This window comes from Hippocampus bargibanti, linkage group LG13 (genome assembly GCF_051943395.1).
Source record: "Hippocampus bargibanti isolate YZ-2025 linkage group LG13, ASM5194339v1, whole genome shotgun sequence".
Taxonomy (NCBI): domain Eukaryota; kingdom Metazoa; phylum Chordata; class Actinopteri; order Syngnathiformes; family Syngnathidae; genus Hippocampus; species Hippocampus bargibanti.
The window spans coordinates 16,245,175-16,264,016 of record NC_142746.1 but is presented as its reverse complement, the minus strand read 5'-3'; the positions used below and the strand labels follow the sequence as shown (position 1 = coordinate 16,264,016).

The window sequence follows — 18,842 nt, the reverse complement described above, 5'->3', positions numbered from 1 at the left end:
TAAAAATATCATTGGTCGCTCTGACAACAAAAAAATAAAATGTATTTAGTCATGTTGTTTTGTAAAGTTGTTTAATGTTTCTGTGTGAATCTTCATTAATTGGCTTATTTACTCTATGTCTTGTCAAACATATTGTAGTAATGTCGATTGTTGTTTTAAATGTCTTTTAGTCTTCACGGTTTTCCATAATAGACATTTTTGGACATCAGTACGAGGCGTCAGCACGGGGTAGATACACTAGCTGTTTTAAAGACGTGTCATGCAGGCTGATGTGAACATGACATTATGTATCAAGATGGAGGTTAAGCATTTATTTCCCATAAGTTCCATGTGCACGGTTTGAAAGCTCCCATATATTTCATGTGTTAACCAATGACGTCATTATCTATTTACGTCACGAAAGCCCCCACCTTACATTATTCACATTTTTTGTTGGCATGATGAAGTGTTACTTTTGGTGGGAATTGCAAAAAGGCTATTCCAACCGTGTGATAGATGCTGAAATTCCATTCCGTTTTGACAAGTTGAGTCCACTTGAGATGTATACATGGAGCATTTTTCATCCTGTTTGGGTTTCAAACCCGAATCTAATTATGATAAATAAGCAGAATGAGAGTACAGTGATACCCCAGCTTTCAAACACTTTAGCTAACGAACTATTTGCCTTATGAACATTAAATTCGCAAGGATATAATCTTTGCATACAAATTAGTTTTCGGCGGACAAACCAAACCACACAGCGCCACGGTGGCTGTCGGACTAGTTTTCCACACCCCCTTTGAGTGCAGACATGGTTTGCTATTGAGTGGAGTACTTTTGTTATTATGGGACCGAAAAAGACCCCACCACAGGCTAGTGTTAAGCCGAAGAGGACACAAAAGAAAATTATGGTCGAACAGAAGGAGATCATCAAAAAATACGAACAAGGTGTTCGTTTGTGTGACTTAGCGTCCCAGTACCAGTATGCTAAGTCGACCATTGCTACATGTGGCTAAGGGTGTTTCTGTGTTGTCTAAGCAACGGTCTCAGGCAAGAGAAGAGGTTGAAAAACTTCTGTTGAATTGGATTAATGAAAAGCAGCTAGCAGGGGACATTGTGAGTGAGGGTATTATCGCCGAGAAAGCATGCCAACTTCACTCAAATATCATCGAGAGGCAACTACATCAACAACCGTCACAAAGGTAAATAAAACGACTTTATTATAAAGTACAGTTTATTTCTTTAATTACAATCCAATAGCACATTTATTCTACATAAAATAATTTACATTTTGTTTAGTTTTAAGGCTTATTTAGTAGAAAATTATGTTTTATGCGGACCTGGGATCGGATTATTATAATTGTTTATTGATTATTTTAATGATTTCTTATGGGAAATACATATTTGGCAGACAAACTTTTCGCCTTACACACACTTTCTGGGAACCAACTATTTTCGTAGGCTGATGTATCACTGTATACAATTTTAACACTTGATATTTCTCTCATCCTATTGTGCTCAAAGCAGTTGATGCTGTCTAACAAGTATTTCTCTCCCCATACTCTGGCGTTGTCGTCGTCACGCTTCACATTATCTGATGCTGTGGTGCTGCTGATTGAGGCCACACGGTGAGGGCACTATCTGCTTGACCTGGTTCTTTTTTTTATTTAAAGGCAGATCAATTCTGGATATGATGTTAAGACTGTGAAGTTCTTATTTTGCAGGACCTCTGTGTAAAAGCGGCTAATATTGTGCAGCCCTCCAATTGTGGCTCCATTCAAGCACTCTTGTTTACATTCCCTGCCGAGCTGCACGGTGGGTGCGGCACGCACTCAACGGCCTCCCAACGTCATCATTCTCAACCTCCGCCTTTCTCCTCATCACCAGATTCCCGGTAAGACTGACATTCAATAGTGCAGCTCCGTCTGGGAGGAGTAAGCGTATCTTGTGAATTCATGTTTACAAAGAGGGCGTTGTTTTGGGGCGGATGTGAGCTCCTTTTAGAGGATGCCAAATTTGTAATACATGACAAAGAGCAATAAATCGATATTTCTCTTCCTGTCTTACATCATCAAGTAATCTGTGCAATAGATGTTGGAATATACAAAAGTCTCCAGAGCAGCAGGGTGGGGCAAGGGTTAACTGCGCAGACTTTTTTTTTCTCCCCTTCCTCTGCCTGTGATCTGCCCTCCTGTCTCTCTCTGGCACAGCAAAGCTCTGAATAGCATGAGAGAGTCAGACAGGCTTGTTTTGCATACCGTCGCTCTCCCTGCATTGACTTGTAGTAAATCCGTGCCTTCGGGAGCCATGTCAGAGGGGATTAATAGGAGGGCCCGAGCCTCACAGAGTTCCCCTCATTGTGACGGCACAGCCCTGCACTGTATTTTCATCGTGCGGATTGAGAAAAAAGCGAGCAGGTGGGGTGGAACTATCCGTGAAGGAGGGGGGGGGGGGGGGGGGGGGGGGGGTCGAGTGTATATAGTGTGCATTGGGGTGAGGACTTATCGGTGCTGTTATTTCTCACTGTCCTGATTCTTTTGAGCGAAAGGGAGTGCAAGGAGAGACTAAATAATGTATTTGGAGCAGCGGGATAATGGAGGAGGTGGGGGCATGACCGCACACGGGGCATGCAAGGGAAGGCAAGCGGCAGCCATGCACAGGAAACAGAAGAGCGGGGAGTCGAAGGTGGGGAGTGGTCTCCAACAACCCGGCTGTGGTCCTCTGGGGAATGTGGGGCCTCAGCAAGAATGCAGCAATCCTCCACTTCCGCTCCATTTTTTTTTACCAAAACAAATAGTGTGCTGCTGCTTTTTCCTGCCATTCTTATGAAGTGAAAGACTCAAGAGTATGTTTCCGAACTGATTCCCAGCCACTGAAAAATATCTATACCCTTATCTTCATAGCTTACTGGCATTTGTATGCCATTTCTTCCCCCTTGTGTAAACAAACGGGCAACCACCTCCCATTTTTGGAAGCATTTTCAGTTAAAAGTAGTGTTTATAAATGGCGCTGCATAGTAATATAGTCACGCTTTCAAGTCCTTCAAGTCGTCAGCCTTCAGTCTACAAGACCACAGTCTTAAAAAAAAAGTAGAAGGCACTTTTCGTGTTGCAGCACATGTCTCCGTGCAATCATCTGGAATGAAAAGCTCTTTGAAATCATTTTGTGTTGAGGCTGGGTGTCACTCCACTTCCTCTGCCTGCATTTGACTCTGATGAAACTTGCGCTATTATACCATCATCTCCTTATCTTCGTGTGTCACTCTCCCTCGGCTCGTCTCTCTTTCTCTCACATCAGCTTTGTTTTTATGGGCGCGATGAAGGAGACCGTAACCTTGGAACATGACTGAAGCATTCCCGACTCCCACGACTTCGATAAATTTGGAGGCGTTGTGGAGGTGGGGGGGGGGTGTGATCAAGTGGAGAGAAAAAAAATACTTTTCTTCTCCTCTGCACGAGATTTAACCTTGGATGAATTTCTGGATGTGTATTGTCTTCCTTTTCTGCCTGGCGAGCTGCAACCCACTCGTTCACCTCGGAACTACAAAGTGGGTTGGATGCCTTGCATCTTTAAAAGCGTAGCCCTTTTGAAGACTTGAGCTTTGAGCCGCGTGGCTCATCAATTCCCTACGCAAAAAGCCGCATTTCAATGCGAGGCCAACACGCAACGAGGGGGTGGCTTATCGGCCCAACTCATGTTATTCATTCATGCACGCTGTTTGTAGGACATGGCGGATTGTGCTGCACGTCGGTTGCTTATGTAACATAAGGATGTGATGTGTGTCCTATCATTACACCAGCGGTGTATGCCATTGATTGCTTTTTCTTTCTCCGAACATTGGGCAGCCTTTATACATGAAGGTGTAAATGTGAAAGGACAACCGACGTCTCCGGACAAGTTGTGTCCATAATTTGTAAAATGGCTTCAAATGACTTCTACTGAGCGTATTTTAATAAGATTCCACCGCATATAGCTATATTTTACGTTTTAAGACTCGCGCTGAATATTCAGGAAGTCTTGTTTTTGAGTTGGTGACGAGTCCGTACGTGACGTCACTAAAGGGACGCCCCTGACCGAAAAAAAGACACATTGTAGCAGTCCTTCCATCACGTCAGTGTATTTTGCTGTACTCGTTTGGTCTCAAAACCTTGTGTTGCGCCCAAAAGCCGCCAGAAGAGGGCGTCCAGGCTCCATATAAGGAATTTATCAGCCTGTGGAAACGGAGGTGGCCACAGGAGGTCGCCATTTTGTGTCTCTTTTCTGGTGATCCATTATTAATTCTTTAATCGATTGCAAACATGTATGCTTTCCTCTTCAGAACTATTTGAATCATATTCATAACTGGATGTGTAACAAGAAAGCATATTCTCCGAATCTGAAGCCATTGTTTTGATTCTCCAGCAATGCAAGACGTCTTGGCGTGACGTCACGAACTGGGGGCGGTACTTTCTGAAAAAGCCCAATTCGCAGCTCATTTTTTTGCAGATTTTGGACACTTTAAGTCATTTTTATTGGTGTTTTGCATTTGACAAAAATATCTTACTGCGTGTTTTGGGTATTTTAGACACTATAAAACGTTTTTCTGATGTCCGTTAAGAAACAAAAAAGTGACGTTGGTTGTCCTTTAAATGAAATCAAGTTCACTGTTGGTCTGCGGGTCATTTTGGGTGACGCTAAATACATGTCGCAACAGAAGCAAAGTACATATGTGAAGTCAAACTCCACCGCCTCCTCCGTGTCATTGCAACTCTGCCGTACTATAAAGTGACTGGTACTTTACTGAGAAAATTCCTGATTTATTTGTCATTTGGGGCCTTGGATTTGTCACGTTAAATCTGCTTTTCTCAACAAACTGGAGAGGGAGATTACAGGCTCTCATAGGCGGTGAGATAATAACAGCGGCAAGTCGGGCTTTGCCTCTCTCAATGAAAGTCGTCGAGAGGAATGATGTGGAGAATAGAGAGAGACATCGTGCGCTATATCTAATTCGCATGCTATGGGTACAGCACTTCTTCGGAGCCATTGTGTCCTGCTGGAAATACGATTTCACCCCCCTTGTCCCCAATCTAATTGAAATGGCGGTCAATCTTGCAATTGTTCAGTGAACCTAAGCTGCTCTTTCCTATCCTTCAACCCTGCTTCTCACTCTCCAACAAAATCCCCCCTAAGCGTATCGGGCGTCCAAACACATTGGCGACGTGCGTGCAGAAGTTGGAAGAAATATTCTCAGCCCTCATTCCATCACATTTCTGTCCTTGGTGTTTGATATGTATTTTTTCTATTGACAGAAAGAAGGATGTTCCCAGTGGGTTTGGAATGCATGAACATCCACCATTTGACCTATTTTTCAACATGCTTTGATCTGCTTCCTTCTTTGCTTGCAGTCTATTGACGGAATCTGTGAGGATTGCATGCCTCAGATTTGAGAAAGCCATGCTTTTTTTCCCTCAAAGCACTGTGTTTATTTGCATGTCACCTTTTTTTTTTAAATTGAGTTTAGTCCTTCCTGAAATCAAAATGGCAGTAAAAGAGTTGCTCGGTTTATGAGGGTTCTGAATTATATTCCAAGCATGGCTGGGCTCAATCAGTCATTTATTTTTTCATTTTTTCATTTGATTGTTGTTGACTGGATTGCCAACCTCTGTGATACTACAAACTAGTACTGCTGTTGCCCAATGTTGCTCCTTGTGTCTCAATTACATGAAAGGGAAATCCAATCCAATATTTTCTTGACATTAATAGTTAATAATCATAATCATCATAATAATAAGCCATGGAGGTGCATAGAACATATTACTGTCAAGAAAATTTGGGGATTGACTTCCCCGTTAATTTGCCGCCATTATTAAGAGCTCACTGTTGCGTTGTGACTTTCATCCAATTTATGCCTAAATTGTCAATGAAGACTAATGAAAAGCCCAAAGTTGAACACAGTGTTATATTCTCATTCTCAGGATGGAGGTTACAGGTCCCTTCTCTGCAAATGAAACCAATATAAAAACAGATTCTTAAACCATCAGTTTAACTCATTCACTGCCAGACGTGCAAAAATGTGTCCACTCGAGTGCCAGGGTTTTTGTCATTGCCAATTGAATTCCAGAACCTTCAGAATATGAAGTTTTAGGACTACATAAACATTCAATGCAGTATAAGAAACCCTAGAGTCTCTTCTTTCATCAGAAAAAAATAGTTAATTCCTAAATTATTTGGGTCTGGAGTTATACGAGCTTGAAATGAAGGTGGCTGTCCAAAATACAATGCAATACATACATTGATACTGTATAGCGCTTTAACAACAGCTGAAGCTGGAACAAAGCACTGATACGGAAGAAAGGGAAATGCTGCCCCTTGTGGAAAAGAAAAAAACATGGCCAGCGCTTTAACGGCACCCAAGCATAAAAAAAACCCGAACAAATTCGGGAATGGAGCTCTTTGTCATATTTTCAATTCCCAAATAAATTTGTGAATGGCAGTGAATGAGTTAATTAATAACGAATCAGAGCAAAGCAGATAGATAAGCAGGAGGACATGAGGGCAGTGTGAAGTGTGAATATGACTGTAATATACTGACCATTGTGTGTAGAGTACTGTGTATGTTGTGCTGTATTGAATGTATTGGCCAATGTATGTCTTCTAGTGTATATGTATGTATGCAAGGCATGTAGCAGGACAGAAATCCATTTGCCCAAAAATACACAATGAGGACTTGAACTCCTGACTCTTTGCTTTTCATCAACGTTTTCAGATTGCGCTTCACCAGCGCGTCGCAGTTTCACTTCATTCATAAAGGCTGCATTCTTTCTCATATTAATTAACGTTCACACACTGGTGATTAATGAATCATTTCTAAAGTGGATTCTGGAGCCAACAGCTTTTCAAATTGAAAAAGTTAAAACCAATTCAATAAGTCCCTGTAATTATAAATGCATGAAAAAAAAACACAAGGAATCATTACACACGGGGTTATGCCGTGTCGTCTGCTGGCAAACATTCCACTTTGTCTCAATGCGGACTGAGTTAGTGTTGCAGCCTGAGGTGCTCGATGGAGGCTTTTAGTTCAGCTGATGATGCTCAGAAAGGGCAAGGCATCTCTTGATGAAGCTCAGTAAAAGCCCACCAACACCACCACAAGCACACACACACACACACATCATTCTTCCATTGGGACATTTTTGACATCCATTAGGAGGTTTCCCATCATTGAACCAGACTCGGGAAGGAGAGCTAATGATGTAATTCCCTCAGAGAGCACATTATAATGTCAAAGTGCAAAGAGCTGACATCATCCATTTAGCAGACATTTTCCAATAATATACATTTGTCTTTTCCTCTTCCCTTTTTTTCCCGACAAACTGGCCCTCCATGCGCCGATGCCTCCAGGCTCTACTTAGGTGTGCAGCTGTTCCATGAAATGTTGCATGTGAGAAAAGGAAGATATCATTGCATGTCTTTCCCTGCAGCCCTAACTTGTTGAGCTCCACGTAGCGTGGCTACATGTGTTATTTTATACTCCCAGTATACAATATAGAGCTTGATGTAATGCAAATATACTTGTAGATATACTGTAGATCAGGGGTGTCAAAGTCATTTTTTGCCGCGGGCCACATTGTAGTTATGGTTTCCTCTCGAGGGCCGTTATGAATTTGGGGAACCCATTAGAATGTTTAAATCCCTTCAAATATTACATATAGAGCACACAGCAAATTAATGAATAACTCATTTTCAAATGTGAAGTCAAGAATAATGACTTTTATTGTGGTTGACATCCAAAAATATGAAATTTTGGCTCAGATTTTAGCAATCATCATGGAATTTAACAAGTTTGATTTGCTTTCGCGGGCTGAAAAAAATGATGTGGTGGGCCGGATTTGGCCCGCGGGCCTTGACTTTGACACCTGTGCTGTAGATTGATTGTTGTCTACCTTCTAAGACAACAACATAAACGCTTTCCAGGGAAAATGTCGGATACGACTTATATTTTCACAAGGGAGACCTGACAGCTTTTTTTTTTTATCTCCGTCCCAGTGAGTGGGCAGGCTTTCACTTCAATAATGGATGCTGGAAGACGGAGTAAGTAGACGTGAACTGGAAGCTGTGAAGGGGGCTACGCCTCACTCAATAATGAATCAATTGATCCCCTGCAGATGATGGATACTGTTGCTATGACGACAGATGCAGTGTTACTCGGGGCACGGAGACAGGAGGTCTGCTTCCCAGAATTGTGCACTCAGCTTGTGAATACTTAGAATCGTTATTGTCAGTCTCGGATGTGATGGATAAATGAAACATATATTGGAAGGTTGCTTCATCCAGGATGGGTGTTCAATCACAGTGACAAATTTGTGTGCAAAATCCATCACTCAAGCTTCGTGAAATTGCCCAAATCAATCTACTGCTCCCATTTTAGGTATAATAGTCATTTTATCTACAAGCACTCATTGTATTTGTTCTTTTTAAATCTAACACACACTCACATGGCGCTTCTTTAAAAAAAAAAAAGGTGTTTACCACGTGCGCATGTGTGTTCTGTTGCCAAGGCAACATGGCTACTTCTGTTTCAGATGAGACCATGTTGCCAAGTAACAGCCGAGATATGAAGAGAGGAGGCAAGAAGCGTAGGCACTGGAAAGGAAGTGAGTGAGCCAAGGATAGGACAACTTGTACAAAGATTGTGAACAAAAGAGGAGGGGAAGTGAGGTGAAAATAGCATATTGGATCGTAAAATAGGTCTGTTTCGTTATTGCCTTTTATTGAAAATGAATTTAGTTTCTCTCTTTCTCTGTGCTGCTAGAGAATATAAATGATGTGACGATTTAGTAGGGTATTTTGTCCAAAAATGCAATAGATTAGGAATTGCCTATACACTAGTGAGCAGCACTGTTTTACGTGTAAAAAAAAAAAGAGAAGATTAGCTCTGAAATTTTGGCAATGATTATTTTTTTAACATCTGCCTGCCACACCCCATTACCAATAATGGCAAATTGTCTTCCCAGCACATCCCTGGTTGGCTCCATTGCAAACTATCACTGATTTTATTTTACAGTCAGATGTGCCTTTTCCAATCATACTGATATTAATTGTGAAATAATTTTGTGATGTGCGCAGCAGAGATAAGCACCTGTTGCTAGGCAGAATTCAAAGAGCTCAATGATGAGTTCTCTGAAGCCCAATAAAGAATTAAATGTGCTCCAAAATGACACACAATTACCACACACGAAGGAAATGACTGCAAGAACATCATTGCAATTATCTTTACATTTAATCCTATGTTTCCAAATACATCCTTTCTATGCCTTTCTGTCACTCTTCCCGTCTTTTGCAAAATGCGAATGACATCTGAAGTTCAGCTGCCGTATCCTATTTGAAGCCTCGCAATTGGCAAGGTGATGTGGATCAATGATTCCGTATGGCCTTGATCCCATGAAGTCACCGTTATGAATTTATTTGAAGCACAATTGTAATTGAACCATAGAATTGGATTGGATTGGATTTGCCTTTATTAGTCTTGCAGTGGATAAATTTTCATTTAACATCAGCAAAGTGATGAAAGTAAAAGGACAGGAATGGAAGAAGTAAAAAAACAAAATACAGGAGCTGCTGTAACGGCAGCCATCTTGATGTCAAAACAACAACAAAAAAAAACGAAATGCAAGATGTTTTCATTGAAGACATTTTCTTGTTCTAAAACGTCCAAAATGTGTATATTAATGTTGTCAGTGTTTCCTGTTCATACCGGCTTGCAAAAAACATAAAACACTGCAACATACATATGCATAAAGATACATTTGTATTTGGAACTGTCGCGGCTTGGAATTGAAGCGGATTTACGTGGGACGTGAGCTGTGAGACAATCATTTTTTGGCAATGGTTGCTACAGCTTTGTGTTTGCTTTCAACATTTAGCTTGTAGTAGACGTGCAAATTCCATCATGAAGTCTCCGATCCACTGGCGAAAAGGATGCTTTGATCCTCTCTTCTTTCATCTAGAACTGCTTCATGCAACAAAGAGGGTGCAGAAAGTGCTTAAGATTGAATGACTGTCTGTCTTTTGTGTTTTGTCACATTATTTGTTATGTAGGTTTTTTTTTTCAATATGGTGCCACGAGAGTGGCTGCCTTTACAGCAGCTCCTGTATTTGTTTTTCTACTTCTTTCTTTCCTTTCCTCTTTCATAACTTTGCCGCTTTGAAATTTAAATTTCTCCACTGCAAAACTAATAAAGGCTAATCCAATCCATTAGAATTTAACAAAATGCTCATGTTTTCAAACAGCAACCATCAGCGGATCCTTAATGCAGTGAACACCATACATCAGAATAAAGAAACGCATAGAAGCGTCATCTAATTCCCAACGAATGACTGCAGCATGTTGTGTTTGCCCGCTCTGACCCCCCCCCCACCTGCAGCAGGATCGCAGCGTGTGCACCACGCTTCCCTGTGATTCATGAGCAGTCAGAGAAATATTGAGAACACTCTTGCGTTGAAGCCCCCGGATCGCAATGCTGTCCGTCCTTGTACGGCAGGAGGCCCCGGAACACAGCTGCACTCGGTGGCCCTGTGTTGAGTCAGCACTGTTTTTGTACTTGAACGAGAAAGGTTGCTGTAAACGTTCCCAAGGTTCTTCACCCGTGTTTATGTTGGAATTGTGGCTCGCCTCCACTAAGTTGGGCCGCCCTGTATTTTTAGCAGCTGGTCATGTTTTTTTTTTTTTTTAGATTATTTCAAGGACAGGCTACACCCGTTGAGTCACATAATTAAAGATTAGTAAAAGCGTGACGCTATGTTTTTACCGGGCACATTTACAAAGACTCATTAATTGTCAACATATGATGATGTCACCCCAGCATTGTATTCGACCTCTGGCTCCAACGTTTCCTCTGGTGCTCATTAATAACATGCAGTTTTGTCGCTTACCACCCGAGCGTGCTGATCTGTCGCCATGGAAACAGGCCGTGACGTACGCAACCGCTCCGTGTGGGACTAATTGTCATCCCTCAAACATGCTCGGAGGCTCAAGTCACAGCGTTTGCTCGCTCTCTTTGTTATATGATCCTCATGCTCCAGTACTTCCCCACAATAAAAACCCGACAAAGCCCGCTGTAATGCAGTGTGAGTGAGTGACATGGTGGAAAACAACCCGGAGAAAAAAAAAGCAACGCAAAACAACTTGAGTTTCCACGCAACCTTTAGCCCGCTGTTTGATCTAAACAAAAACGGCGGCCACGGGAAATAAGAAATTTGACAGCTTGAGCTCGGCTGACGTGCTCATGAAAGAAGTTGCGTAAACGTTGCACGCCACAGATCAGAACGCGGTATTTGTGCAGGAATTACAGGTGATGAAAGCAGAACAACAAAAACAATAGAGCTCGGTCAGACTTTATATAACTCGGCTTGCCTTTGGCGATTGTGCAATGCGCTTCAGTTGTCTGGGCTGATGTAAACAGAGCTACATTGCCTCTGGAGGCTCAGCCATCTTCCTTGATGCAGCAGTTATGGGCACATGCCCTACTTTCATAAATCAGAGCCGGATAAAAAGGAAATAGTGTGAGAGGAAAGGAGGGACGAGTGGCGAAAAGGGATGCCGAGTGGGGGTTGCGATGGGAACCGGGCTGGGGGGGTTATAGAGGCTGAACAAGGCTCATATTGATGTTCCAAACACAGCTGCGGGCGTCAGCTGACTAGCTGGCCTGAAGCTCTGCCTCCCGCCTTTATCAGCTTACACTGTGACCTTTCTCTCTCGACTGGAATATATCCCCCCACCCACCCCCACTCGCTCCGTGGGTTATCTGACCCTTTACCACTTCGTGTCCTCATGCCTCGGATGAGTTCAAGCCCTGTCCTCATTGACATCGGATTTCTCAATGCTGTTTGTTTTTAGGGTTCTTTACGCAACATCGATCTGTAAAAACAGGAATATTTTTCTTTTTGTTGTTTGGAAAGGTCGCTAGATCAACCCTTTATCATACAAACCTGTATTTTTTTTTTTATTCGCCATTCATGACGGCAATTGCTGACCTTGGGGCACTCACTGTATCACTATATATATATATATATATATATACAGTGAGACCTCAACTTACGAACTTAATTGGTTCCCAGACAGAGTGTGTAAGGCGATAAGTGTGTATCTAAAAAAAATTCCCATGGGAAACAATTAAAATGGGAATAATCAGTTCCCGGGTTTCCATAAAATATACTTTTCAACTAAATAAGCCATAAAACTACACACAACATACCTTATTCTATGTATAATAAATGTGCTATTGTATTGTAATGAAAGAAATACACTGAATTGTATCATAAAGTCACTTTATTTACATTTGTGATGGTCATTTATGGCTTGATGGAATGGCGTTGAGGTCGAAGGTCAAAGGGAATTGCTGTTTGGAAAGAGAGGCGCATTACATGAGGACTGTAATTAAAGAAATAAACTGTGCTGTAAAATAAAGTTTTCTTTACCTTTTTGATGGTCGTTGATGGCTTATGGAAGGAGAGTCAGCTTCCATAAGGACTGTTGGTAACTTAACCTCTGGTGCTGTTCGGTCGTGTGCTTCCGCCAAAGATCACTTCGCCAGCCGTGGTGGGTGTGTATTATGAAAATAGTGCTTATTATAAGGTTTAATTTTCAGAAATTTGACGTTTGTAAGACAAAAAGTTTGTAAGTTAAGGTGTTTGTATGTTGAGGTCTCACTGTACCGTGTAGCGATACCTGATCATGCCGGTAAACACATTCCTTATACAACGAATAAGTTAAGAATAACAGAGAATCAAACAGAAAATTGACACATATGCATAGGGTTGCCTATGGCGCAGTTGTTTGCAAAACATCAGCAAATTTGTTCAACGCTGACAAATTGTGCTCTCATCTGCAAAATATCATTTTAAAGGAGCTCGTCAAACTTACCACCAAAGTGTCACCGTTTGATACATTGCATATGCTTTAAACATTGTCTGAAATCTATTTGTCACTCCCAATTGAAATTTACTGTGAAGCTGAAACACACAGAGGGTCCTGGGTCATCCCGGAACACCTCGCCAAGGATGTGTCCAGGAGGCATCCTAATCAGATGCCCGAGCCACCTCATCCTCATCTTTGATTATGAGGTGGCTCAAAATACAATGAAATACAATAAAATACAGTCATTGTACTAACCCCACTTCGTGTCAGCTCATCTCGGACGTGCTTGGACACTATTTTTTTTTTTTTTTCTACACATCTTTCCAAAGTCATTGAAATTGGGTGTTGTAGAATCCATGTAGAATTGTCTCTTTGCTCTGTGGGAACAATTGATGCGGTTCAGTTTGGGGACATTCTTTGTCTTCTTTTGTCTTATTTATGCTAAATTTCCTTCCAGTTAAACTCAGTGCCGCCTGTTGCAGCAAAAAGTGCTTTTAGACTACCTTCAAATCCCATTTTAAAACCCATTTGTTCAAAATCGCATTATCTGTGTAGTTTTATCTCTTCTTTTATTATTTATAATTGTAACTGTGGTGTTGTTGTGCTTGTTTTGCAATTGTAAAGTGTCGTTGAGAGCTTTGAAAGGTGCTTATAAATGAAGTGCATTATTATTATTATTATTATTATCATTGTTTTTTTTTTATTAGCACAGTTTGAACTGTAAATTACGGCTTGACTATATACTCTATATGCATAAAAATATATAAATGTATCGTTTGTGCAAAAGATGAATCACAACATTGCGGCATTTAGTGTTTAACTTGCCTCCAATTGCCGCCTCCATCTTTTTACTGCATCAGCACTTTTGGTTGTCTCAGCTTTCAAGCTTCGCCCCAAGAGCTTGCACAATTCGGCGTCAAGTCACTCTTCCTCCTCACGTCCACGCCCGACGGCGAGACCGATCAGGAGGGAGTCATGGCGTTTGCTTTGTGCGTACTTGAGCGGGATTAGCAGGCCATGCCGAGTGCGCTTTGCAAACAAAGGCGTCAAAGCCTGCTTAAGTCGGCAAGTTTGGACGTATTGAGCAATCTCAAAAGGTAGCAGCAGTTTCAGAGTCGAGATGGATCCGGCAGCTGTTGCCAGAGGGCTCCACCGTCCCCGTGGGGCAACCATCAACAGAAGTAACTGTCAATCACTGCCCTAAAGGCCTTTGGGGCTCTTTCAAACAGGGGAAAAAAAACAAACACGCAACACACCTCCCCCTGTATGACGTTCTTCAAGTGTTACCGGATCGTGTTTTCATGGTAGCTGTCCTCCCCCACATAAACACACGGCTGCACACACACAATCGGCGCTTTGCCACCCCCCAACTGTTTGCAGGAAACACTCATCTCTGGAGATGTTGCCCGCGGCCACTCACGAATCCTGAACCCCTTTCTGGGAAATGAAGGGTTTAGACGACACACACATCCACGCACTGGCGTAAATGTAGAGTGTGGGCGGGTAGGTGGAGCGTGAATGCAAGACACAGATTGCCAAGTAGATCTCCAGTGCTCTTTTTGACGGCAAAAAAGCCGGATTGAGTGTCCCTGCCTCCTGTGGTTGGCAAATAAGAAACATATTTTACCCACACTCACCCCACCATCTTGGTAACCGTGCGAGAGAATTTGAGACATTGCGGTATCCGGGCAGACTTCGGCGATGGCCAAAACATCAGAGGAATGGCGAGTGAGCTGCCGAGGGGCGGAGTACAAAGTGGGACGTATAGAGGGAGCAAATAATAGGAAAGGCAAGAGAAAGAATAGAAGCGTTTAAAAGCAGCCAAGCTTCAAATGTCAGTGGTCTCGATGTCATACAATGGAACGCAGCTGTTACTCGCCTTTGAACTGCAGCTGTCCGCCTTCCGTTAGTTGTGCACGCATGTGGCCTGTGTTGGAACACGGGCCCATTAAAAATGTATCCGGGTGCAGGCTGCAACATTCGCATGAAGCACGTCGGGGTCACTCGGAGTTGCGGAGAGACGTGAGGAGCTGGTGAGCGCAATCTGAATTTAGAAAGCTTGGGAGAGAATGCCAAGAAGGAGGCACGTCAGAATGAGCCCCCGGTGGCTGCTGTCTGGTCTGCCAGAGGTGGCAAACACCAAGGTTACAACTCAAGGACATCTCACTGTCCTACCAAATCATCTTCTGATTACGATCGCGTTTTGTTGTGCGTTGGACTAAAATGGCCCTAATGTCCGTCACCTCCAAAACACCCGACAACCTCCCCTTCCCCTTTTCCACTGCATTCCGTACGAGACTCATCTGATTGTCATAGAACATCTCATCCTCTTCTTGGCTGCGAGACAATGCGCCACTAAGGCCTGGCCTGATTTTCGAAAGAACGGCTCAATTACTGAAGCGGGAGATTCATTATCATATCAGAGAGCGCAGATGTGACTTTGCAAATAAAAGAACACATTAGACTTCCTTCCCATATACACACATCACACCTCAATTATTCACATAACGTACGAGGGCACCTTGATTTCCATTGGCGCTGGCGAATTAGCATTTTGCTCTCAACCCAGCACGTCAATTTGAAAGTTGCATTTTATTATTCTGGATAAGACGGCCGACGGCAGACCTCCACGTCAAAATACCTTCAGTGGCACTTTTTCACGCCGTAGCATTTTGTCATCTGAGCTAAGGGTGCGCCACGCTGCGTGCATCGTCAGCGTCTGCTCGGCTACATAAAGCAGCCCCCCCCCCCCCGGTTATGCACAAGAAGGCGAAACACACACACATGTGGTTCCAATTTGCATGCGTGATAGATAATGTTTCCCACCACCCTGTGAGTGTTTGACTAAACTATAGACAGATGACAATAGTTTCGAAAAAAAATGTTTTCCTTGCTCTGGCATTTTAGCACAAAAGCCCCGCTGACCCTTTTTTCATAATAAAAGCACCTCGGCTTGCTGGAATGATCCGAATGTCCACCGAACAAGACAGTCTTGAAGTCTACAAAAATAATAAAGGTAGTGTTTTTTTGGGGGGTAGTTTAATGGAGCTTGAAAACACAAACATGTGAAAGTGTTTTCTTTGTACACATTGTACTTTGCATGACAAAGTTTAACTCTGAAAACATACTGTTTCGTTAACTCTTCAATGCCATTAACTCATTCACTGCCATTCACAAATTTATTCGGGAATTGAAAATATGACGTGGAGCGCCATTCACAAATTTTTCTTTTTTGGGTGCTGATAAAGCGCTGGCCATGGCCTCTGGCAATGTTTTTTTCCTTTCTACAAGGGGCATAATTTCCCTTTTTTAATGTTAGCGCTTTGTTCCAGCTTCAGCTGTTGTAAAGCCCTTTATAAACCAATATGAATTGCATTGTATTTTGGAAAGCCACCCTCATTTCAATCTCAGATAACTCCAGACCCATATAATTTAGGAATTAACTCATTGTATTTTGGACAGCCGCCCTCATTTCAAGCTCAGATAACTCCAGACCCATATAATTTAGGAATTAACTCTTTTTTTCTGATGAAGCAAGAGTGTGTAAGGTTTCTGATGCTGTATTTAATGTTTATGTAGTCCTAAAACTCAATATTCTGCAGGTCCTGGAATTCGAGTGACAATGTCAAAAAAACTGTACTTTACATAAAGGCATCGCGTGCAACAAGGGCAGAATTCCCATTGTTGCAACCCTCAGCTGGACTAAAATGGGATATCCCCTGAATAATATATGAACCCTTTAATTCAACTTGTGTCTTACTATTTTTCATGTATTTATTTATTTATTGCATATATTCATGCATGAGTAAATTTCTGTGTGTGCCGTCTATGCCGCAGCTATGCATGGCCTCTGTTGTTGTGCATGCACAATTTGCGTGTGTGTGCGTGCGTCAGCGCCCAACTTTGTGTGCATTCCGTGGTAAACAGATCTGGCTGCTCTCTAGACTGGATGGAAAAGGGCCTGGGGCGAGCCGTGGTACAATGCATCAGCAGATGGGAGAACCCATGTTGCCATCACACGCATTCCTCCTCACTGGGCATGCTCAGTGAGCCCCCCTTGCCCCCGTCGCACACACATACCGCCCCCTTTTTCCTCCCAGGGCCTGTTTGAACCAGTCAGTCGTAGGTGGCGTTGGTGGTGGAGGTGGAGCGGCTGTACTGGCTTCTCTTGTTTCTCATTTGACCTTCTAAAAAGACAGACGCGGGGAAGGGGGGCCGGGGGTTGGTGGTGTGGTGGGAGGGGACGTGGCTCGACGGCGGGGTGGGAGGAGGGGTGTTTTCCTAAAAGCTCTTTGGCTGATATGTCACTCATTATATCCACTCTGCGCTTTTGCCCTGTCACGGCCCTCTGAGAAGCAGCCAACAACTCTGTAGCGCCTTGCACGCTCAGTCTCGCACACACTGAGAGGGTCTCATTATGCTCACTCATCACAAGAGAGAAGATAATTCACTGTTGGGAACAATAAATATGACGACTCATAGTCCGTAATGTGAAATAAACACACACAATGTACCGTATTTTCCGCTGTATAAGGCACACCGGAGTATAAGGTGCACCTTCAATAAATGAAAAAGGTTTTCCAAATAGAATATGTAAACACCTAAAATGTTTCCAAATATAAGGCACACTACATTATAAGGGGCTATAGTAGAGGCTGGGGTTATGTACTACTTCTTCTACAGGGAGAAATGGCGTCGGTGGTTGCCGACAGTATTTGTAAGACCTGTTGTGCCTCAATATTACTTCATATACAGTATGAGGCGCACCCGCGTATAGGGCGCAGGGGGGGGGGGGGGGTTATTTTTTTGAAAGTTTTTGGGTGTACCTTATACACCGGAAAATACAGTACTACTGTATTTTATACAATACAATACAAATTGATTTATACAGTAAAGTCTCGTTATATCGATATTCAAGGGAGTCCGAAAAAATATAGATATAACCGGGACTATCGATATATCCGACCCTGTTTGCATGTAATTTTCTCCGTGCGTACATAGAAATAGTATCGATATAACCGGGACTATCGATATATCCGATATCGATATAACGAGACTTTACTGTATAGCGCTTTAACAACAGCTGAAGCTGTAACAAAGCACTCGATACAGGAAATAAAGCAGTCACAAAGATAAATAGATTTTCCGGACTATCAAGCATTATAAGCTGCACCTTCAATGAATGACATATTTTAAAACCTTTTCCATATTTTAGGCGCACTGGATTATAAAGCGCACGGTCAATTTAAAAAAAAAAATACAAGGCTTTTAGGTGCACCTTATAGTTCGGAAAATATGGTACATGTATTGCGGTATGCGATTGTGGTGAACAATTAAGCAACATTCTACTGAGAGCCATTTGTCATCGTCACCTTACAAAAAATAGGAACCTACAATGTTTACTTCGACTAAATTTGAAGAAAAGGGAAGTGAAATTATTTGTCACTGGAGCGTCAGTTGCAAAAATTGCACAAGAGATGACAAAATCACAGCGCGGACGGAGTTAGTTTCACGTGTTCCATTGATGCAACAACGCAACGTTACTACTTTGACACCGGAATCTGTCCGTTTGTGCACACATGCAGTTTTTCTGGAGGGAGTTTACCCTTGAGCAAGCAAAAGTGACTTCCTGTTGTTTCTCCCCAATGTGTCACCTTGATTGGATTAGATTAGATTAGCCTTTATTTGTCTCACAGTAGAGAAATTTACATTTCACAGCAGCAAAAACAAAATACAGGAGCTGCTGTAAAGGCAGCTACTCTCGTCGTGCCATCTTAAAGTCAAAAACCAAAAAAAATAAATAACAAATAATGTTACACAGCACATTGGACACAGTCTTCAATCTTTAGCACTTTCCACACTATCTTTGTTGAATGAGGCAATTTGAGATGAAAGATGAGAGGGTCAAAGCGTCCTTTCCACCAGTGGATCATGGACGTCGTGGTGGAATCTGCAGGTCTGCTACAAG

General features: G+C 42.5%; 1 long non-coding RNA gene across 3 annotated transcripts in view; it reads left to right on the top strand.

The window, feature by feature from the left end:
• The first annotated feature begins 614 nt into the window (after positions 1 to 614).
• The window catches only part of LOC148889514 (uncharacterized), a 128,856-nt gene continuing 110,628 nt past the window's right edge, over positions 615 to 18,842 (top strand). For all 3 annotated transcript variants that reach the window (XR_016116823.1, XR_016116821.1, XR_016116822.1), the window contains exons 1-2: positions 615 to 1,607; positions 1,704 to 1,873. This is a non-coding gene — a long non-coding RNA (uncharacterized LOC148889514). The remainder of the gene's footprint in view (positions 1,608 to 1,703; positions 1,874 to 18,842) is intronic.